This window comes from Sebastes umbrosus, chromosome 3 (assembly GCF_015220745.1).
Source record: "Sebastes umbrosus isolate fSebUmb1 chromosome 3, fSebUmb1.pri, whole genome shotgun sequence".
Lineage (NCBI taxonomy): Eukaryota > Metazoa > Chordata > Actinopteri > Perciformes > Sebastidae > Sebastes > Sebastes umbrosus.
The window spans coordinates 10,957,269-10,981,736 of NC_051271.1; the positions used below are offsets into that span (position 1 = coordinate 10,957,269).

General features: G+C 40.6%; 1 protein-coding gene across 13 annotated transcripts in view; it reads left to right on the top strand.

The window, feature by feature from the left end:
- adgrl3.1 (adhesion G protein-coupled receptor L3.1) overlaps positions 1-24,468 on the top strand; it is a 135,433-nt gene that overhangs the window by 6,052 nt on the left and 104,913 nt on the right. For all 13 annotated transcript variants that reach the window (XM_037761904.1, XM_037761926.1, XM_037761955.1 and 10 more), the window contains exon 2: positions 7,048-7,128. The gene's annotated coding sequence lies outside the window, so the exon portion shown is untranslated. The remainder of the gene's footprint in view (positions 1-7,047; positions 7,129-24,468) is intronic.

Below are 24,468 nucleotides of genomic sequence, written 5' to 3' on the forward strand. Positions count from 1 at the left end.
CATTCTGAAGTGCCAGCGCACTCCTGGAGTGAGGAGGCTGTGAACGGGTACATTTATGCCATTTTTATACAATTATTCTTGGAAATAAATCTCAGAAATATGGCTGTATTGATTTTTAAACTGTTCATCTTAGTCTGCCTATGTAATTTTGACTTAAAGAGGGCATATCATGAAAAACTCACTTTTTCAGTGCATACATTTGGGTATTTGGAGTGCCTACCCACCCACAAACTGTGACATAAGACAACCCAGTCACTTTTGTGTGGGCTGCCTGGATCAGAAAACATATTATTCAACAAGCCATTCTGATTTGGCTCCCCTTCCTATGTCACATGCAGGCTCATTAGAATATGCCGCCCACGGCTTCAGAACTACCTTATCAAAGGGGCACCATATTTTTCTCGCAAGCCAATCAGAGCAGACTAGTGCTGTCACAAAACTGTAATTTCAAACACCTCGAAAAATATCGATATTTGATGCCATTTTCGATACCACGGGAAAATTGACACAACTTTGAGGGCATACAATTTTAGATTTTTATTAAAAGATAGTGTGTGTGTCAACTCACTGTCGGAGAGAAGAGAGAGCAGAAAGCATAGCTGGTACCAGTTCATTATCAATATGTTTCAATACTTTGATATTCTTGACAACACTAGAGCAGACTTGGCTTTTTCGGGAGAGGGTCTTAAAGAGACAGGCGCTAAAACGGAGCATTTCAGACAGAGGGCGCATACAGGTATATTCAGACAGACCGTATGAGAAATATAATGTGTTTTTACAACATTAAACCATGTAAACATGTTCTAGTAGAAACCCCAAACACAAGTATGAACCTGAAAATAAGCATGATATGTCCCCTTTAAACCATGCTGTGCACAGTTAACAATACATTTGTAAATGTTGCAAGTCATGAGATACAATAAAAAGTCTCAACGTTTATGTGTACGTCTACTGGCTTATTCTGTTATCCTGCAGATGGCCTTTACTATCAATGCTTGATTTGTCTCTGAATAACATGTTTAAGCAGCTGCTTTCTATGCTAGCTACTGTATTCACAGCGCATTGTTATTTTGAAACCTCTCACTCATTCAGTCGTATTTATCCCTCTTTCACAAAGAAAAAAAACACTTGTTCTTTCAGTCAACACATCTCCTGTCCACACTTCTCCTCTGTGCCCTTCACCTCCCTGCGCCCCAATCAAAGCTGTCATCACTCAATAGAAAACACACACACACACATGCATGTATTCCTTCCCACAGACACTCTGAACACACATCAATGCGGTACACATCAATTACCACAAGTCTCTCTCTCACACACGTTTGCACTTGTATGCTAACACACACACACACGTATGAGCTCACACACCCACGCAGAGCCACACGTAGACACTGCCTGCAGCTGTATATTTAGTGACACACACAGTGCCATTAGGGAGCTGAATGGAGAATCAGTGTACAAGGCCAGAGTGATTGTAAGAAGCTCACTCCAAGGTCTGCCGATTATTTTGGTCTCCGCAGGAAATCATTTACAATAGCACTCACCCCCTCCGCTCCCCTTCCCGGTTCAGTCCATTTAAACAGCGTGTTGCTGCGTGTGTGAGTGTGTGTGCGCGCGCCGTGCATAATGTGCATGTCTTAAGTCAGTCACCACAGTATTGATGGGGAAATTCTTTGCTGTGTTGTTTTCCGAGGTTCACTATGGCGTGCTCGCTTGTTTAGAGAACGGGGTGCTTGGAAATGAGTCATACACAATGTGATGCAACACAGCGGAGCAGATTTGAATTATGGGGCGATGAACAATGAGGTCATCACAGGGCTGGGGGCATAAATCTCCCAGTGCTGTGGTATAACACAGTGTTTCTTATCAATGGAGGAAACTGCAGCAGGATTTGAAAAAGGCAGTATTGTTTTAGGGACGGATTCAGTGTTGCAAATAAAGGACTGGGTTTTATTGAGACAATGGAAGGGGAATTCTGGTTTGACTGCGATGACATTGTGTTTTGAGTACCGTTTACTTCAACTAACAACAGTTGCATATAGCCCACCAAATTCTTTGCAGATTGTTAATTTGTTGTAATATTTCCTTCCCCCCCCGGCTTTTCAAGTGTTTGCACGCCTCTTATATCCACCATACTGCATCCGATGATATTTTCCATATCTTTCCCTTCTTCAGCAGATTGTCCACAATCAGCGTCTGCTGTAATACCATCATCCCCAGGCCCCTCTTAAATTTCCTGCTTACTGGGCTTTTACTTTAACTGCATTACATACATCTTCCACTCCCTGTTCATCTGCTTCCTTTCAGCATAAACCAGGCTGAAAGCGCTCTGATGCCACTGATCAATTTGATGGCGAATTAAAAAATAAAATAATAAATGTTGTCATTTATTGTGCCTGTTCAGTGGCACAGCTGTGATCTTGATTGATATCGAATGGCATTTTCATTCCAAGTCTTTCAGAGTGAGAATATGTGCCAGGGAGAATCGATCCGGAGCTTAGTTGATGGTGCAGTGTGATAGGCTGAAGGAAGGGGGCGAGGATGACTAGATGGTTATGCTTGATGGAACAAAGATATTAACAGATGTAGTAGTGATCAATGGCTTGATAATGTATGTTTACATCATGTGCGGCGTTTTGTGTTTTTCCCCTCATGTTATCGAGCTGTTGTCTAAAGTGTAAATAGGCCACCTAACTCTGCCTAAGGTTAAATCCCCTTTGACTGGCTGGTGAATAATTCTGTGTGAGCACGCTGCTGAAATCTGCCAGGGTTACTTAAAAAACGCGCGGCTCTAAAATAAGCCGTGTGGTTCGGCTTCTGCAGACGATGTTACAACTCATTTGAGATAAAAGCACCATGCCCCTTTGGCATGTATCAGCACCCGTCAATTTGTCCCCCGACGTATCTTTCACATTTTGCAATAAAACCATTTTACCACCTCTGTGTTTTTGCAAGGGGAGCCTGATAGTGTCACACACAAGACAGATGAGCAGCACTCTGGCCCGTGGGCCCGCAGCAATAACTTACGCGGACCACGTGTCTGTTTTCTAACCATGTAAGAAATTGTATTCCTGCTCTCCTGCGGTGTGCTTACGTGCGTTTTGAACCCCCTGATTGGCTCTCGCTCAGACGGTATGATAGATGAGACGGTATCCATCACATGTATCAAGATGAGAGGGAACTAGGCCGAGGACCTTTATTGTAGAGTATAAGGGTGTGCTGGAGCGAGCCTTTGATAAATGATATTTGGTATTTTAAAAACCAATCTTTGAGTAAAACCCATGTCAGGCAATTACTATTATATATAAGCTCTTTTTATGGGTGTAATGATGTATGTTGGTCTTTTTCTTTGTGTGTGCACGCATGTATTGAAACATCTCATTATCCAGGGTTGAGTACAGTTCAGCGGTTCACAATCAGCGGACAAATCAAACAGTTTTTTGTTTCATCATGTACACCTCCGTTCCTGATCCCCCCTCTCTTTTTCTCTCTCTCTCTCTCTCTCTTTCAAAGATTTATGTGGGGCACATACAGCAGACAAGAGTCTTTAATTTTACGCCTGGGTACACCATCTACACTACTGCTCCATATTCTTCATGCTTATATCGAATCTGTCTCAACCCAGGGGGAGCATTGTGGTTTTAACGTGCACATATAGGGTACTCCACCCTTTAAAAGGAAGGCAACGCGTTGCTTCATTTGGAAGCGCCATAAATCTCCACCAACAGGCATCAACACCAGTTCTGGTGTTTCATGGCACAATCTGTGGTTTGAAGCATAATTACAAAGGGATATACATGAGAAAGCATCATAAAAGCATACCGTGGAGTCATCGTAATTACATACAGCAGGCTCATGAGTAATGGGGGGTGACACGGGACATCAATACAACCACTGGCTCTCATAATAGAAAACACCATTGTTTTACTGTGAGAAAATGGTAGGCATCTATCATGTGGACGATATTTACGTTTTTTTCAGGAAGACATTGTGCTCATAGACTTTAAAAAAAAAACTCTTTCTTCTCCTCATCACGTCCATCCATTGTTCGGCAGGCTAAGCCGCTCGCCGTCCATAAACCCTCTCGGCCAGCGCCCCTCCCTCGCTCTTACGGCGGTGGAAGCTATAAGCATTTTCCTGTCTAAACCTCTCCGTCGTCCTCGTCTTTGCTCCACTGCTGGTCGCTCTCAGAGGGGCCTGCACACCTTCATCTGATCAAAAGCTTGCTTCTATCTTCTCTTATGAACTCAAACGGTGTTAAATCGTAAGCCTCCTCTCAAAATGGTATAGTCGGCTACTTATGGCTGCTGAAAAATGTGCTATAGTAGGGAAATTGACCGATTTGTTGATATCAATATAGACATTATTCAAATGTTGACATGGTTAGCAAAAAGATCACAGCAGCAGCAACAAAAAAAAGACATTTAGAGACAGAGCTGTGTCCTGTTTTTCCACCTTAGTTCTCAATTCTATCATCAGAAGGCAAAAAAAAGTTGACATGGGATGATTCTGAAAAATCCTGCATTACATTCAATGGAAACTATGGTTACGGCTGCTGTTAAGTAACTAAAATACTTGGTTAAGGTCAAGGAAAGATTGTGTTAAAAGAATAAATGCTACTAGAGGTGTGAATCTTCGCTTTAGAGCTGCAACACGCCAATGATTTTTGAGTAATTTTTTAAGAAAAAAAACAGTACAAATTCTTTGATTCCAGCTTCTTAAATATGAATATTTTCTGGTTTCTTTACTCCTCTATGACAGTAAACTGAATATCTTTGAGTTGTGGACAAAACAAGACATTTGAGGACGTCATCTTGAGCTTTGGGAAACACTTTTCAGACCAAACAACTAATAGATTAATTGAGAAAACAATCGACAATGAAATGAATCATTAGTTGCAGCACTACTTCACTGGCCTCACGTTTTTATCACAATTCACCTGTTAATGATTCAAATGAACAACAAGTCTCGATGCAACTCGATGTATCGCATCCTCAATCTTCTATATTAGTGCTCATGGCTACTTTTTCATCAATTAATATAAGCAGTCAGATAAATCTGAACTCCCTTTTTATTGAGCAAATGCGCAAAAAAAATCAGACTATGATAGTCTATAATATAAAAAGCTGTATCTTTTCATCACTATCTGTGTGACCCACCTCAGCACACAATCATTAATCATAAATCCTTCTGAAGTGCATTGCTGCAATCTATAAAAATAAAGGTTTGCTTATACGTCCATCTTCGTCCCGACTTTAATATCCTTACTTTCCACCTCGCTAAAGGGCACACTATGTTGGCACTGAATGTTAACACTGGACATAATCATCCAATATGAATGTAATTCCTATAGTGATACTGGGTTGGTGTGTCAGCCGGCAAAATAAAACACTTTGTTTCATTGAGTTGCAGCTTTCCAGACGGTTCCCTGGAAAGCTGTTGACCTGCGCCTTCTGACGGCAGAAAAGAGAACAAATTAGGATTTAATGAAGAATTCCTCCTCGGTGATGGAACAAAGAGACGGTGTACCGCTGATGTATGCATGGACTTTTGCAAACGGCTGCATCTTTAATCTCCTCTTTCCCCTTTTCCACTTCACGTAAATGAGTCCTAATGAAAAGGCTCATTCCCCGACTAGTTCCGCTCCTATTACAAACTTGTTCCTTCAGCCTGCGCATCCAAACCTGTTCCTTTTCCACCTCTCTTCCTCCATTCCTCATTCATTGATCCCTCCATTGTTGACCAGCCCCGTGCGAATAATGTATAGCGTGTTGTGAGAGAAGCAAGCGAGACATGACTGAAGATGCTGCATAGATTGGAGGGGGGAACTTAGCACCTAACTTATTTCTCGCCAATGCTCCGTTACTTCTGGCAATCCTCCTGCATATGACATACACTCATTCACATGCAAACACATGCATGTACACAAACACAGTACAGTGAATCCATCTTCTGTGGCAGTCTCTGCCCACCCAACCATATAGATATTGCTCATGGCCTCCTGTACTGGCTAATAGACCCAATTACTGCACAGCCCCCACCTCCTGAGAGCTCCACAGAGGTCCAGGCTCTGACACTCTGTGTGTGTGTGTGTGTGTGGGTAATACAGTATGTGGTTGCACTTGTTTTTCTGTGCCTATGAAAATCCTGCAAAGCACTCAGACAAAGACTGTGGAGGAGAAAATTCAAGGCCAAACAGATATACTGTATACGCCGTATCCTCGGCCTCACTCGCCCTCCCAGTAAACAGCACAACTACAGTTTGCATGCCAAGAGGAAGACACACAAACACACACCCAATGTCAGTCACGATACACGCACTCACACTGAGATTGACCCTGATGAGATGAGGCTGCAAAGTTTACCCCTCAAGAGAAGTAGGGTGGGGGTGAAGAGAGAGCTGGAGAGATAAAAGGGAGCCGGAGAGGGTGTCTCAAAAACTGAAGGAGAATATTGTGGAGAAAAAAAAAAAGTACATAGCGATGGAAAACAGGGGGAGATGAAGAGGGAGATAGGGAAAGGAGACAAGGCACAGATAGAAAAAGATATAAGAGACATTCTAACTGTGAATAACTGCCACTCCGATTTCTAGTAACAGAGCTAACAATTTCCCTTTCTGAAAAGTGTCTCTGGCATTTGGCAGCAAAATGCCACCCATATAAACCAGTTATCATGGCATGAGAGAGCTTTTTAGCTGTAAACTGCCAGCGAGCACAGAGATAGACCATTATAGACTTTGATACCCTGACACTTAAGGGGTCATTACGAGGCAGAGCACACACACACACCCATGTGTACGCACACGCAAACACTAAACAAGCAATCACGAGTGGAAGTGGCTTGTGAACTGCCTGGTTCTTGTGTTTGAGTGGGTTATGGCTATTCACACAATGCGGCGGGGGCCATTATTCACAGTGCACCCCACATTCACTACATATTACGTCTATCTGTCTCTATTGTGAGAAATGACAGGGACATCAGTTCACTGAGCTCGAATAACCCGCACCCTTCTCTCTCTCCCTTTCTCCTCCATGTTTCTCTCTGCAGGACTAGGACGTCCAGCTGCCATTGAGATGTGATTCTCTGGGGTTTCATTTCACTTTGACAAAGCAAAGTACACTATAACAGGTAAGAATATGTGTGCGTGCAAGTTTAAACACACAGCATCTCGTGCCCCCGTGATCATTTTAGACATATTTAACCAGGGCTGTTGACTCAGAATGCTTTCTTATTTACAGCAGGCTTATTTAGGCCTGGGGGATAGTCACGCAAATATATACACACACCTGGTGTGTTGTTTTTTTGCAGACTCTACAGTATGCGTTATGCTTTTTTAGAACCCAAATATGACCCGGCGTTCTCCCCGGAGATGTCTGGGTTCCATCTGTGCCAGGGAGTGCTCTAATTGGCCCGACAAATGTGTCCTCCCAAACTGCTAATCCAATCAGATGTGACCCACCGAGCTTCAAGAAGAACACAGAGCAGCATGCACTGTGCAGCGAATGCAGAATAGAGCTGAATAGAATAGGTATAGTGTTAAACCCCAGAGAGAACAAAACGCAGCACAAAACTGAAACAAACATCAAGTTAATTGCAATCAGCCAGCTGTTCCTTGAGCGCACCGACAGGAGTTAAACCACAAATCCAGGCCCTTCATTTGCCCATGAAGCCGCTCGCTACAACTTATTTACAGTGTATTTACAAGCTGAGCCGGGCCTGTAAAACGTTGAGTTTACGAGCTCCTTTTTAATTAGAAATACTGTCTCCTAGAGTCGGGCTGATGAATTGCACATTCAATTTATTGACGATAGAGGAGGGTGCAGTTCTTGAGTATTGACAGCTAGTCAGAGGTTGACATCAGTTTTTCAATGGGAGGAGAAATATGTTGCATCTTTGCTGTATAAAAGACCCGGAGGCCATGATTTCATGTGGCATCCTCTTCTTAATTGATTGAACTGGCTGAGAGAGTAACGTGAATGAGAGTGCTCTCTCTCTCTCTCTCTCTTTCTCTCTCTCTTTCTCGCTCCTTCTGAGGTGATTGGCAGGTTGCTATGGAGTTAGATAAGCTTTATCTATTTGATCGCCAAGGTTATTTCACACAAGTGTCCTTAAACTTTAGGAAAAATATTAAAAGAAATACTCAAGGACGTGTGTGGGACGAGTAATTTCAAAAGGTCGACTAGTTCGTAATTTTATGAATTTTATTGTTTTTCGGTTGTGTCAGTGTGGTTTGAGTGTTTTTTAGCTGAAAGTTTAAATATTTCTTTTATCTTTAATGTATTTAATTATACAACCTCACTGTGTGAACATGGTGTGTCCATTTGAAATGCACTTCCTGTCCAGTGTGTGTCACCCCGCATGCTTTCCTTCCTCGACTCTCGCATGACTCCCGAGTGCTCGCTTTGAAATCTAATTGTGTGATATCGTGGCTGCGTTTTGTCTTTATTTCACTGGAACAATGAGTTAAAAGAAAGAACAACAGGAAAGGGGATATATCATTCTTCATATGGGGGGCGGGGGGGAACAGGTGTTTCCCGCTCCGCACGCACAAACGCACAACCTTCATTTTCCACGTTGCTAATGAGAGCGCAGATTGAAATGCAATCCGGATCAGTTTCATTGGTTAAACAATGATTACATGTAAAGTGAGTCACACGGCAGTACGCCGCACATATGCATGGAGAGATACTGTAAGCAGATAAATGCTCATCTGGACATGGTGCATTTATGCCAAATGGAACATACTGCAACTGAAAACTGAATTTAAAAGACATCTTACTTGTAAAACCAACATCGTGTAAAATAAATTAATTTTCTGTCTCTTTGATTAAGTACAGGATAAAAAGAAAAGAGATTGAATTCTGGGCAAATCATTTTTAAAGTGATATTTTGGACATTATATAATTAAATTAATTGTATTCAAATGATTAAAATTCTAGCCCTTACTAGTAGCAGCCATCCCACACATTGTACCTGATGTCACACACTCGCTCTGCTTTGCCCCCCTGTCGCCACCCCCCCCATGAATACAGGCTTATTGTCTTCTAATGTGACCTTTGCCTGGAGTGGAGAGGCCTTTGTCCTAAGACAATAGAGTCCATATTGTAAACCATGCCAGTCAATGCCGTCCACACAGCTGCCAGAGAATGGCTGCAGATTGTTCAGGGTCCAAGTTGAAGGCTTTGAGGCAGGCACTTGTGGCGTGTGTGTTTGTGTGTGTCTGTGTATTTTTGTCTGCAATGTTTGTGTCTGTAAGATGCAGGCCTGTTTTCCAGAATCAGCAGATGGGCCTGTGCAATTAGACTCAGCCTTCTTCCCTTGTGAGCGCACACGTTCACGCGTGCACATAAACAGACATGCACACAAATCCACGCAGCCACAAGTACACACACACACACACTAACACACACACACACACACACACAAACACACCCAGGGTTGGGCATGAGGCAGATGTCTCTGAAACACTAGACCTGGAAGATACTGTAATGGAGGAGGAAATTGAGAAATGAGAATAGAGTCACCAGGGTAACCGCTAAACATCACTCAAAGAGTTGATCTGCCTATCTACAGTATCTATTAGGGCTGGGTGATAAATCAGTACTGTCATATACTAACTTTATATATCATGATGAAATGAACATATTGTGTTGTTCAAGTGAATTATTATGAACAAGCTATTATTAAAACCTATGGCTGGGCGATATGGCCAAAATCTTCTATCACGATATACAGTAGGTAATTTCATATCTCGATAATGATATATATCATGATATAGCATGTTTTCTGGTAATTGAATACATAAATATTCTATATGAAATATCCACATGGTAAAGCCAATTTTTGTATATTCCTGTGGGAATTCAATACATGACAAATTAAAAGTACTGTTTTATCATTTTAAGAACTTGAGTGCAAAATGAACAAAACAGTTTTAAGTGAAATTATAGAGAAGAAAATAATTAAATATAGGCCTAACCTATATCATGATAGAAACAATATAGAAAAATATATACGATAGACAATTTAGATTGTTTTGATGATACATATTGTCATATTGCCCAGCCCTATATTAAAAACTACTAAACTTTTGTTTTTTCACAAATGAAGCCCATCCTCAATGATATAAAGGGTGGACATATTAATAGAAACACTTAATAATGTACAATAATGTACACACTATAATGCAATATAATTCAACAGCACCGCAAATCCATCCCCCAGCACACGGTTTCGTCCACACCTCTCAAAAACAGTTTCAAACTGAACATTAGGGGTTATAGGCGTAACTAATAAACTGGAAACTGAGAGTGATTATATTTTTGTTGTTTTTTAGCAAATGTTTGTCATTGTCAAGGTTAATGATTCCAAACAAGCTAATTAAAATGACATTCATTATTGAGGTTTTTGTTTTACATGTGTAAAGGTGACAAAGGTGAACATTAGTTTGATCATTTAACATGTGATTTTGCATACATTTGCCATATTTTATGATATATATTGATATCTTTATCTAATAATGCAATAACGATTTAAAGTAAAGCTGAAATAATTATGAATTTGTTGTTGAACAGAAAATTAATAAGCAACTGTTTTGATTATTTTTCAATTAATCTGTTGATTATTTTCTCCATTAATTGATTAGCAAAGACACCAGAACATAATCACATTTAAGAAGATGGAATCAGAGAATTTAGACTTTTTTTTTCCTCAAAAAAATTACTAAATGCAATTAATCGATTAGCAAAATAGGTGGCGATTAATTTAATAGTTGACAACTAATGGATTAATCGTAGCAGCTCTGGATAATCTGATAATCATTTTTTTTTCTTTTACTTTTTTTTTGCCCGCCACCACCCCCAGGTGTTTTCATTCTTTTTCAAATTAATAGTGATAATACTAATAATAATCATAATCTTACGACATATAAACAAATAAACAACGACAAAAAACGTTCAAGAGTAGACATAGACACATACAGTATATGTAAACAGACAAATATCAACAATGACAGAAAACAACGAGCTGATAAACGTAGAACAGAGACAGAAAATATAGCCCCCCCCTTTTTTCTTTTTTTTTGTAAAATGAGTACATTTTCAAGGAAAAATGCCAAACAGCTTTTCAAAATGGGAGGACTTAAACCTTTTCCTTTGTCATATATTATTGTAAACCGATAGCTCTTGGGTTGAAACTGTTGGTCCATCTCTCTATCTTTCTTAAAGGGGGTACACATCTCTGTTCATAAACAATAGTAGAATATGACCCGACTATCTCCTCCACATTTAGCTTCACCAGTCATGTATTGACCTGCAGTAACAGATAGGCTCAGAGGAAACGAGCTTGTGACTGAAAGGTCACAGTTTAAAACCTGAGTAGTACAAGTAGCTGTGAAAATCCTGGCAGTTTAAATCCCAAAACAACTACCATCGGGGCTGCGACCTCTGGGCACTTAACCTTTAACTGTTCCAGTGGAGCAGCGCGGTGCCCAATAGCGCGAGACTGTGCGGCTGTGCAGCTCCCAGGTGTGACTGTGTTAATGTGTGAATACGGTCCGACCTTCCTTCCTCTCAGCTACTCCCCCTCAGCCATTCATGCACACATGAAATGTGTTCCTTCTTAGTCAATGAGCCAGTGCTAAATGAGGTTTCATAAGCCTCACAGCTTTGAGTGTTTTACTGCATCGGTGACAGTCGGGATAAATTCCTTGATCTTGGATTCGCTGTTTATTGTTGATACATGCAGTTTGACAATGTGTGCTGCCTGGTGGCTAAGTATCCTGTTGACTGTGCTAAAGATACCAGCCTGTCCCCTGTGCGCTCTCTTTTTCCCTCCTCGGATCGAGACGGGGCACCATGGGAGCGGACACACACACCTACACACAAACCTAATCAAACACACACACACAGTGACGTAAATGCACAAACAAAGACTCACACGTACACCGCTTACAAACACAAATACAGTGCCACCTGAGTGCAGCAGTCCACACCCTCCGCAACACACTACGCACACTTGACGATAGGGAGTAGCCCACAGAGATGCTCTCTGTCAACAACTTGGAAGAAAGCAGCTATTTAGGGCCACTGTATTCCTGGAAGGATAAGCCATCTTATTTGTGTGAAGCAAAACAAGTCACGGCAGTTACTATCACTCCTCCCCCCCCCACTGTGTCTTCTCATATTTGCGCTGTTCAGCTTGTGAACCGGTGCTAATTGTGTAAAGTAGAGTACGGTATATCACGAATGTAGATTTCCAGCGGGCTTGGCGCGGTGATGAGCAGATGCACTCACAGATGTTTTCCCTCCATGTGTCTGTTTACCAGTTCAATTATCCCTATCGCACACTGTAGAGATTTGTTGTTCTATTTAGGCGCTACAGCATAGATTCCAGGAAAAAACACTAGTTAGTGAAGTATTTACAAGCATTAACTTTATTCTCGCTGGCACTGGAAAGAAAGATACTCATAGTTTGTTTGATGCATTTGGGAGAGTGAAAAAGATAAAGAAATGTCAAAACTTAAATACATTTTATTTCACTCTGTTGCATTATGCAACATGTAGTTTAAGAAAAGAGGTCGGACTTGGTCAAAGATTATAATCTAATTGTTCTGGTAAATACTGTGAAAGCAAATGCATTGATGTGCCAACTTTTATGGGAGGTCGTTGGGCTCAGATTTTCACTTTTCAGTAAAAGATATACAAATAAATGATCCTACCCATTATATCAAAGAGGATCAAATAATGTGAATGTGCTCTTTGGTTGTTATTATAAAGAAATATTCAGACCCTGCTGGCATCCATATGACCCTTACATTCAACTCATGTTTTAGGAACTTGAATCAATGTTCAAGACTTCTAGCAACAACCTGAATATGAGATCTGAGCAGCATTTGATGAAAGTTTGATCAAATATTTCTCACCGTTTCAATTAAGCATTGATGAAACAAGGGGTGTACATACACTAGACTTGCACACTCCTGTTTGTTTGGACTTCTTCTTCTTTGTAACTTTATAAAAAATAAAGTATTTTCTCACAATTTCTGTACTTTCTAATATAAATACAAATATACTTCAATATAAAACACCCAATATTCAATTCAATTAAATTTTCAATTTATTTTTATATAGCGTCAAATCACAACAGAAGTTATCTCAAGACGCTTTATATATAGAGCAGGTCTTAGACCGTACACCATAATATATATATATGTCATTATAAAATACAAAAATTATTTGAAGCACATCAAATTGTGCTAAATGCCATGGCGATGTAAAATAATAAATATGTATACCAACCTCACGGTCTCACAGCACAACATTACACGGACATTCTGCATGTCATGAGGACCAATTTTTGCCGTTTTCTCGTGTCATCTGTACGCCGCGCAAAAAAACGACGGTAACGTCCGCAGTTAGGTTTAGGCAGCAAAACCCCTTAGTTTGGTTTAGGAAAAACGTCATGGTTGGGCTTAAAATAAGTACATAAACTTAAATATGTACGGAAACAACGTAAAAGAAGTACGGAAAATACGCTACAAACGTCACAAAAAACACTAATGTAGCTTATGAAACAAAACACTGGTCTCCAACACCAGTCTCTTGGTTGAAAGTCGTGTGTTTGTTGGACCCATCCACCTCCCAAACCTGCCCACCATAAACGGTCTTTCTTGCTTTTTATGCTACGTCTCCAACTCTGAGCGTGGCATATTTATGCGTTTCAGTTAGACTCAGTACTGACTACACAGTGTAAACATGTCAAGACAAAAGCCAGAAAGGTGTTTGTATTGCACGCTAGATGCCTTGCACATTATCGTTGCATTCATCCGCCTTTTCGTGCGAACAGTGATGAACGCCCTTTTTGGTATTATTGCAATAGCATTATATAAAGCAACTACAACATGTACTGTATATGAAGTATGGCATATTACGTGCACAACAGCATCAGATACAGGAAACGATAAACATTCAAAAATCTATTACAGAATGGAGACACATTTGCGGTCCACCCACTGCTCTTTTGAATGACTGTATTTCCAATGCATCTGGCTCCTCCTGTTTGCTGATTGGAATACATCTGCACACCGGGGATATGAAAGTGCAATAAGATCCAGACCTCTGCCGCGCGTGATTTGAATATGAAATGATTAGATTATTGATTTTGGTTATTTGGGTCTCCCGCCCCGAGATGATATTGTGGCAGCGCAATCACCATGGCTGACATTTAGCACTGTGTTTACCTTTGCTGTCTCCATTGATTGCTTCAAAATCACCACCCATACATCCTGCCGGAGCTCATTGTATCATCAGTTTTATGCTATTTCAGAAAAGTGATGGATGCAGCTTATCAAAAATGCAACAGTTGCGGTCTGTGCCGGTGCAGAAAATAACCACATTGCCTCGCAATCACGGAACAGTGGTTCTTACAGGCTTGCATTTCAAACACCATTGAATATCATTAAAAAGATAGTGGATACAGTGCATGGCGGGATGAGATGAATGACTCTAAAATAGGTCTGTAGCATATGTTTGATAACATAGGAATGATATTTATAGTTTTCTCCATGAGACTGATGAGGGTTTGAACCGAAATAAATCTTTTTTTTTACCCTGCACGCTGAAAACTAAAGCTCAGCCTCAACCCAGCAGGGATCAGTACTAAGTCCTGATTTTTTATATTTTAATGTCCCGGGTTCATTCCTTACACCAAATCACCACCGCTGCACCTCTTGAATCCCAGTAAGCTTAGAAGAAAATCTCTTCTTTAGTTTAGATTTTGGGTTCCGGAGAGAAGCGAAAATGTAATATCTAACACAAATTGTTTGCTGACAAATAGTCCCTTATCACTGTGGACATCTATCATGAGACATTTTACTCACATCATTGCTCAGCCACCAAAAATACTGTAATGTTTCTCCACTGTATCTGTGAAGGAAAATGTTTCTTTTTGTGTCCACCAGCGTATTTTTCTTACACGAGAGTCAAGGTGACAGTGTGCAAATGAATGTACTCTCCTCTTAGGTAGATCTCTCTGTATTTCCAAAGCCATTTTCTCAGCAGTTAGACAATCCAGCGTTAAGTGCCTCCTTTGATATATTTATATACCAGTGTTGGTGCTTATGCATTATTAAATTATGAACAGGGCCCAGTAAGCGCCCCAGAAAGGCCTTTTCTGAATAAATATTTCACGACTCTGATACACACAGTTCATATCTGCTCTGTAATGCAAGCGGCAAAGGTTTGGTCCTAATGTCTTATGCAGAAATCACTTTTTTTAATCTGAATCAGAGGAATCTGCATTCGGACTTTTTGAACTTTAATTTGCTGATTCGTAACAAATCTTTGAATGTTTCCATGTGTGCATTTCTGGGAAAGTATTGGGATCTATCTGGTGTTCGGGAAAGGAATAAAAAGCAAAACATACCGCCTTAGTAGGCGTCTCATTATCTAGGTCTTCTACTTTCCGAAGTCTTTAATGTGAGGTGTTGAAGTATGCACTTGTGATGGCCGAGACACACCTCACCCGAACCTCTAGCCAATACACCACAGAATTGGACCAATTAATGAATCAACTTTAAATAAACAAATGAAAAATTAAAGAAGTACTTGTTTCTTGTGAAGTAGTTGTTGTTTCTTGTGAAACTGCGGTGGACAGTTGAACTCTGCTACCGGAACAGAAAATGCTCGCTGGCAGCTGAAACAGGAAACAAGAAGTCATAAAAGGTTTCTGTGGTTTTCACACCTGACTGACACGTAATGCTGAAGTTTGCCAAAGATGAAACAAGATGTCAGGTCTGTAACCATAGTGACACTTCACCAATTAGGATCAAGAACAAGACCGTCATAAAAATAAAAGATATTACTTAGAAAGGATTATCCAATCATTTGCTGATGATACAGTTGTAACCATATATGGATCCAGAGATGAAGGATACTTGGAGGAATAGAGTATAAATAGAGAGAGAGAGAGACAACTTTAAACAAGGCTTTTTGTTTTTTTCCTTTTTGATCTAGAGAGACTTTTTTGAGGGAAACCTTTCCTGGAGAGTTTTTTTTTACTTTGTCATTAGAGCATTTTTTTTAATTGTTTTGACTTTTTGTTCTTATTTTGTATCCATTCTATTTTTGTATCTTGAAACCTTTTTATTATTGGTAAAAATCAATAAAACTTGAGTGTATTTTGTACATTTCCAACAAAAGTCCTTATTTTGCTCTTCCTCCGAGGGTGCCTTTCGGTCTCTAAAGAAAGGTAAGCTGACAGTAGATGTCAAATTTGTTGTAAATTCCTAGCAACAATGAGCTAAATATGTGTTGATGGTTAAAACTGAGTTGTTGTATTCTGACTTGTCTGACTGAAACAGGTTTGGCTTGGGTGTTTTGGTTGACCTCAGATTGAAGTGAACTTTAGGTGGCTTTCCTTGAACATGTTTTGGGGGTTTATTATATGGTTGATTGGCATTTCAATTAAATGAGTTTAGGGATAAAGGGTCTGAAGCTACCCTTAAACCAACGAGGTTCCAAGCCTTCACAGGGTTCCTCCTCTAGAGTGAGGGCTGACAGAAGCTCACACACGAGTACGATCAGTCCCCAGACTCCTATTAAACACACACTTCCGTTGCTATTCAGCTGTCGGACATACTGACGTGAGTAGCCTGAAATAAGAGATACGACGGCGGCTGGTGATTTGAAGCCACGCTGAACATATTCGCTGCTCTAAGCAGGTCAAGAGAGCCTCGCGTGTAGATTTTGAGGAGTTCGTTGGAAATCTAGGTCAGAGGTTACAGATGCCGTCCTCCAGTGTCTTGTCCGCATCTGGAGGTCGGTACCGGTAACACTACGCTAAATACCTTAACAGAGGTTATTTTGAAAATGGAGAACAATGAGTGTAGAGGACTAGGCTTGCCGCGGCAGTCGTTGTTACCGGTGTTACACGGTGGTAACACAGTGGAAACACAGTGGTGGTGTTTTCACAGAAATAAAACCCATTTAGTTAATTTTCGCATATCAGTGCCGTGTTATAATTACATAGTCAGATGACAGACAATACAAACTGAAAGTGAATGCATCTGCTCCGTACGGAGTCTCAGCTCAGAGCACCAGGTGTCATATTTCACACACACGGGACGAGAGAGAGTTGACAGACAAGACGATGGCGTAGGATTTGGTGTCAAAGCGAAAAGCAAAAGCGTCTATTTGGCAATATTTCAGATTTAAACCAAATGCTTTAAGAGAACCATAATGTTAACGAGGTAATCGCTGTGAGGAGGACAGAGCGGTCGCAGCCGGTGTGCGCGGTGGAGCGGCGCCAGGTAACCTGCAGGAAAGGCCAGACACACAGCCATCCAATGTTAAAAGATCAACGTAAGTGCGCTACACATATTGACCATCATCTTTTCTTGTAAAATGTCCGGTGTAATCGGTAACACAGGTGTTGTCACAAGTTTATTAACCGGTGGGAAAATGTCCTCACCGTCCCATCTCTATAGAGGACCTGAAGACGGCAGACATTTTTAATCTTCTTCACAGAGCAACAGAGGGAGCTGGGCTGACAGGGCGGACGAGAAGGGACAGAAGATGAGAGACATGAGAGAAAAGATGCGATGAATAAAAAGCAGACAGCTACGAGACAGTTAAAAGCAGAGAAGTAACTAGACTACATGGATGATAATAATAGAGGACGACAATAAATGGAGGAAGAGAACGGAACAGAAAAAAAATAACTGATCAATTGAAGAAAAAGCTAAAAAAAACCAACCAAGAGTAGGCTACATGTGAGCATTTGAGTGTATTCTCCTGCTAACCGAGCCCGGCCCTTTCATGAGGGTTTAAATCTAGGCCACGAGTGTCGTATCCTGCCTGTTTGTCTGCCTCCTCTTTGATGCAGCATCATTCACTGCTGAGGTGGCTGTTCTCTGTACTGTACAGGACAACTTTCTCTCTCTCTCCTTCCCTCTCCCAAACACAATCACGCACACACACAAACTTTGCCTCTCTCCGCCGCTGCCTTTAAGGCATGGCTTTGACGGATCCATTGTGACAGTACTGGGTTCAGAGCACAGTGACAGAGAGGGAGAGAGGGAGATGGCGATGGGGGAGAGAAAGGGTGGCGTGAAGGAGAAGACAGATGAATCAAAGGGAGGAAAACAACAGCGGTGGCAGCGGAATCAACATCACTGCGTCTCTAGCTGAAATAATTGATTGTATCAGAGGCAGTTTTGTAAACCATTAACTTCCTCCTTATGGGTTACTCGGCTGCACTGCCACGCGGTATTGAAAGGCTTGCCACATGCGTGTGTGTGTGGGCACATGTATGACTGTGTGGCACGGTTGTTTTGTTTTGTGCATTCATTTATTTATGTTTGTGCTTTTCTTGCTTAGTCATTAGCCAATGATTCTCGCATGAATCCAGCAACTCTAACATGACAAATGATAATTAGTACTTATAATTAGCTACAATGGAATTTGCTCAACCCGCATCCTACAAACCTATTTAACACACAAGGACTACCGACCGGGGTCCCTGGGGACCCGAGAATAAACTACTGTAAGAAACCACCAGAGCAAAATGTGAACTCATTTATTCTCAAAACATTATAAGTTAAGTAATTAATGTCATCTGAAAAAAAACAAAACAGGTTATTATTATTATTTTAAGAAAGGTACGGTTAATTTGCATATTGTGTAAAACAAAAATAGACAGAGTGCCCTTACCCCCCTGATAGTCTATGATACTTTAAATTAGGACCCATGGCAAACATCTTATCCATCTATTCTATTTTAAATATTCCAACTGCATAAGCTGCAATTGGGTGCTTTTGACATGGTTCCCCTAGGATCCCAATACATTGGTATTTTAATAAGCATTAATTAAAACAGAAATAGAAAACAGTGATCTGAAGTCATTACACATTGATTGACAAAGTCATGAAAAATTAATGATGGAATAAAGAACTTGTGAGATATGACGAAAAGTAGGCTTTACCTCTGGGGTCTGTGGGGACCAGAGTCGGTCTGATGAGGGCTGAATTCATAATAATGAAATATTATAGTGAAAGGCAGTAAAGTTGAGTAAAAAAGGGTGTGAAAGTGTGAAGACTACAAAAAGTTGTAGTTAAAATCAGATACTGTACTCTATGTTTGGACAATCTAAAGTGCACTGAAGCTAGGCTAGTTAGCATGACTAATTTATCTGGTGTTTGTTCTCCATTATGATTTATTATTAGGCTACTGCCTCATTTATGTGGTATAATAATTACTAAAATGATGATTTTACACTGAATGTAAACAGGTTGAGAAAAGCTAGCTGTGACTGCTCTTTGGCTAGCCTTAAAGGGCAACTACACCCATTTTCAAAATTCATGCATGTTATTCCCATGATCGAAGACAGTTAAAAATAATATTAATAAACATGAACAACTCTCTACTAATCCAATCCAGTGCTAAAACTCAAACGTGTGATATCATAGGGTATAAAGGGTGGAGCTGCTCCATAGACAATGAATGGGGAGATATGTTCTAGACAACACTTATAGAACCCAGGAGAATGATCTGAGTATATGGGAACTTTTTTCTGTTTCACAACTGACAACACTAGAATAGAATAAAGCTAATTGGTATAAAAACAAAAACAAACATTCGCTGGGTCCATAAAATCAGCCTCCCATTCATTGTCTATGAAGCAGCACCACTCTTTATACACTATGACATCACAAGTTTGAGACCTCCTTCTCTGGTTTCTGGCTTTGAGAGAGAGTAGCTCATGTTCACACATATTGATTGAACTTTCCTAAGACATGGGAATAACATATTGGAATTCTTAATTTAGGTGATGTTCCCCTTTAACTAGCTGGAATGCAGTCGCTGCTGTTTGGTTTGCTGTTTTGGTTTTACCTGTATTTTCACTAGAGGTGTAATGACACATCGATCTGGAATGAAATATCGATTCAATGATCGATGATCCAATATCAATGATGCAAAGTGAAAACCTCGATACATATCATCATCTTTAAAGCTTCAGTAGGCAACAATTGTTTGGCATCTTCGGGCACAAATTCCTGAATAACCTTTCGGCATATTGTAATTCAAGTGCTCAGAGAGAAAACTGGACTTCTGCACCTCCTCGTGGCTCTGTTTTCGGGCCTTAAAAAAATCCCGTGACAGAAGACTTTGACCAATCACAGGTCACTGACAGGCTGTGAAATCCTGCAGTTGCCATTAGGAGCACCGGAGTACACAGAGACACATGATTTCATTTTTCAGATTACCTGTCTCATGCACTACTCTCAGGACATAGTGACCGCTTCTTAAAAAATAACTTTTTTTAATCAAATTTGCTCCAATTCTACCCACTGCAGCTTTAAGATATGCCTTTATTTTGAAATTCCCATGGCGCGTCTATGTCACTATTTCCGTTGAAGCAGTCCCTCCTTCCCAGTAATAAAATTGCATAGCATATTTTAGTTGCTTTTTGTGAGTTGATATAAATGTAACTGATTGTGGTGAATGGACATTTAATATTGTCTCATAACGATCGCAGGCCCCTGAATTGAATCAAATCTAAATTGTATCGTGGCAGACTTTGTCATATCGGCAAATATCATGTCATTGTCCAAAGAATCGATATATCGTATCGTGATGAAACTTAATCCCTTAAACTCCCTTTTTTTTTTTTTTTTTTTTTTTTAATTGTACATTTCTATGGCATGATAATTTTTATATGAAGAAACAGATCAAAGAGTCAGATACAAATTCTTTACCAAGTTTTGAGCACATATAGGCCGATGTAGCTAGTTCCAGCTTTGTTATATAGTTTCGAGTTGTGCCATCTTTATTTACATATTTCTCCCGTTACAGTCAACACTTGATCTTTATAAACCACTATCTGACGGCTGCAGGTTTTGTTTTATGAAGCTCTGTTCGAGTATTTGATGGTGCCGAGGGTACAGGGAAGAAAAAGATAAATGCCTTCGGTTATTAACTTGCTTTAACATTCTCCTCAGCTCACTCTGATCGCTTTTGGCACTCCTTCTCTCTCCCGCTGCCTCCCTCCATCCACTCTGTCTCCATCCCTCTGTAACTCCTCCTTTATCCCATCTTTCCATCTCTATCATCCTCAGCCATTTTCCTTCCTGACCTCATCTATGTATCTCCTCCTTTATCTCCCCTCTACCCCCTCATATCCTTCATCTCCTCGCCCCTCCTCCCCCTCCACTTCTCCTCACCCCATTCTCCCTTGCACATCTCCGCCTTGTCTCATGAGGGAGGGAGGGCGCGTAGAGTTGATTAGACTGGAGCATTAGAAAGTTCAGAGCAGAGCAGAAGAGAGCGTGGTGTCTAGCCGCCAGGCGGTGAGGAATCAAAACAGCAGTACCTCACAGACGAGGTCGTCGGCGGTGGATTTTCAGGCTGGTTTCGGTGCTTTGGATTTCTGGGAGCGTCCTCAGAGCAGCCAGAGGCAGCCAGGCGGAAACAGCAGTGGTCCGGTCAAAGCCGGAGCCTCCTCAGACGTAATTTTCTGACGGGCATAGAATGTCTAACACGGAGGGAGAGGATGAGGTGCGCAGCCGAGAGCTTTGAACTATTTTAGTGTGGAAATGATTTTAAGGGGATAGATCTATTTAAAATAAGTGTTTCTCATGCAAAGGAAGAGAGAGATACAGCCTTGCTCGGCTCAGTCACAGTGCATCATACCCCGATCATCATGTTAAAACAGAATAAATCATTATAAAAAGGCGCAAATAGAACCAACAAACAGGGGGATTAAAAAAAATCAACCATTAAACTACATATGGCGAGACAGTGCTTAACTGCTGCCATTCACTTTCACTTAGAATTGAGAGGACAATGACCAAAACATGTCACGCTGATGTTGGGGGTGACCTATACCTTTAAGGCTTCACTCTGCAGTTCTTTGCTGTGAAGCCACACAAAGGATTTACAACCAGCGCTGTATGAAATAAATTGCCGGCCAGGCCACTTGTCTTCAGGGCACAGTGACAATACCGCACATTCCTACAGTGAACCAGCCCCTCACCCACCGTTGTGTGCAATCGCCTGTGCGTATATCCTGTACATGTCAGAAAAATAGCCGGTGGGAGCAGCCATACTGCATCTGGCTGCACCAGCCGAATGTATAGATTCACGATGAGAGGCACAAGCTGACGGGACTGTTTGTCTCGTTGAGTTAAGGTTTGGTCAGCACAAACATGTGACATTGACTCATTATTAATTGTGATTTTAATGTGGTCCGAGGGGGCTTGTATGCGAGCTCCCCCCCCGTTTCCCCAAAACACATGCAACAGTACGGATACATGTTGTGGCCGACATGTCAAGACATTCATATTGTTGGGAGCTGACAGTATGTTTTCCCCGAGCCTCTGGTCACACCGGGAGGTCACTCGCTGCTAAGTATCGGCGTCATCAGCGCGGGGCAATTACGAGGGCGGGCCTTCTTTTCAAAATCACTCATGTTTTAGTGTGTGTGTGTGTGTGTGCATTTTGTATGTGTGTGTCTTTGTTTGCATGTGTGTGCTTGCGTCTTATGTCTCTCATTATAGGCCACAGGCCAGACTCCCACCAGGTCCTATCCTGATTTAGTCATCTCTTCAGCTCCTTACTGACAAATTAGCTACCTGAGATGTGTGTTTGTGTGTGCACGGTCACTCTAATCAAAATTCTCCCAGCCTGTCTACCTGCGCTGATGATAATTTGCCACACTACCCATACCCACTCACACTCACCCACACAGCCTCATTCCAGCCCTCTCCATCTCTCAGTCACACACACACAAACACACACACACACACACACACACAGAAATGGTCCATGGTGGTTAAACCTACCCTAGCAAGCCAACTGGAGGTAATTTACCGTAGCTTGGCGGACACATGCCATTTTACTGAACACGTTGCATGGCCCCCTGAGCTTTGTTCCGCTCGGAGTTCTCTCCAGCAGAGCAAAGCATGAACAACTGAAGAGACTAAAGAGAGGGAGGAAAAGAACAGGTGGAGAAAAACTAAGTGAAGAAAAAATGGCGAGGGAAAAAAACCGAATGCATAAGATGCTGAGCTTCTTCCTGCATGCGCAGTTACTGCAAAACAAATTGGTATGACTAAATATATTTATTAGGGATGTCGCAGTATACCGGTATTGATGATAACCATGATGCTTAAAAATTAAATATTGATATTATGTTAATAATACACATAATGATAATATTGTGTAAATAATCCAGCGCCTCTTAAATCATTTTATAATCACAGTTATGATTACAGACTCTATCTCCAACCTCCCTACACTCGTCTTTTGAGTGCAATTAATAAAATGAATATTAATTAATTAAAAATTAATTTAAAATGTAATAAAAAAAGAGACAAAACACACAATAAACAAAGATAAACATGAATAAACTGATAAACTGATAGCATTATTATAATTTTTATTCAAATTTTCTATAGATATCATGATAATATTGTTATCGTGAATTATTTTGGTCACGATAATTGTGTAGTGAAATCTGATATCGTGACAGCCCTAACATATATGTATATAATACAACATTTGAAGATGCACCCTAGGCTGGGCAATATGAGGATATATGTCGTCAAAACAATATAATAATGTCTATCAAATATATTTTTCGATATCGTTTATATCGCAATATAGGCTAGGCCTATATTTATTTCTCTATAATTTCATTTAAAATTGTTATGTTAATTTTGCACTCAAGTTCTTAAAATGAGAAAACACTTTTCATTTGTCACGTATTGAATTCACACAGGAGTCTACAAAAATAGGCTTTACCATGTGGATATTTCCATATAGACTATTTATTTATTGAATTACCAGAAAACATGGTATATCGTGATATATATCGTTATTGAGATATGAAATTACCTATACCAGCCCTAGTTTTTAATTATGGCTTGTTCATAATAATTCACTTGAACAACACAGTATGTTCATATCATCATGATATATTTCTGTTGAAAGTTAGTATATGACAGTACTGATTTATCTCCCAGCCCTAATAGATACTGTAGGTAGGTAGATCAACTTTTTGAGTGATGTTCAGCGGTTACCCTGGCGACTCTATTCTCATTCCTCCTCCATTACAGTATCTTTCAAGTCTAGTGTTTCAGAGACATCTGCCTCATGCCCAACCCTGGGTGTGTTCGTGTGTGTGTATGAATGTGTATGAAGATATGAAATTACCTGTATCACGATAGAAGATTTTGGCCGTATCGCCAAGCCCTAATGCATCAGTGTATTTTGATTTCTTTTTGACAAACACATAAAATGCCTCCTCTGACTGTACTTCGTCAACAAATATTTTAACAACTAATTTGAACAAATTGAGGGGTTTAATTAATGATGAGCATGATGTCTTGTCTCATAACTGAAGAGTCCCACCTTGTGTGCTTCCACTCTTAATTAGCGAGAGCATGCAAATACAGTTACGGATGAAGTT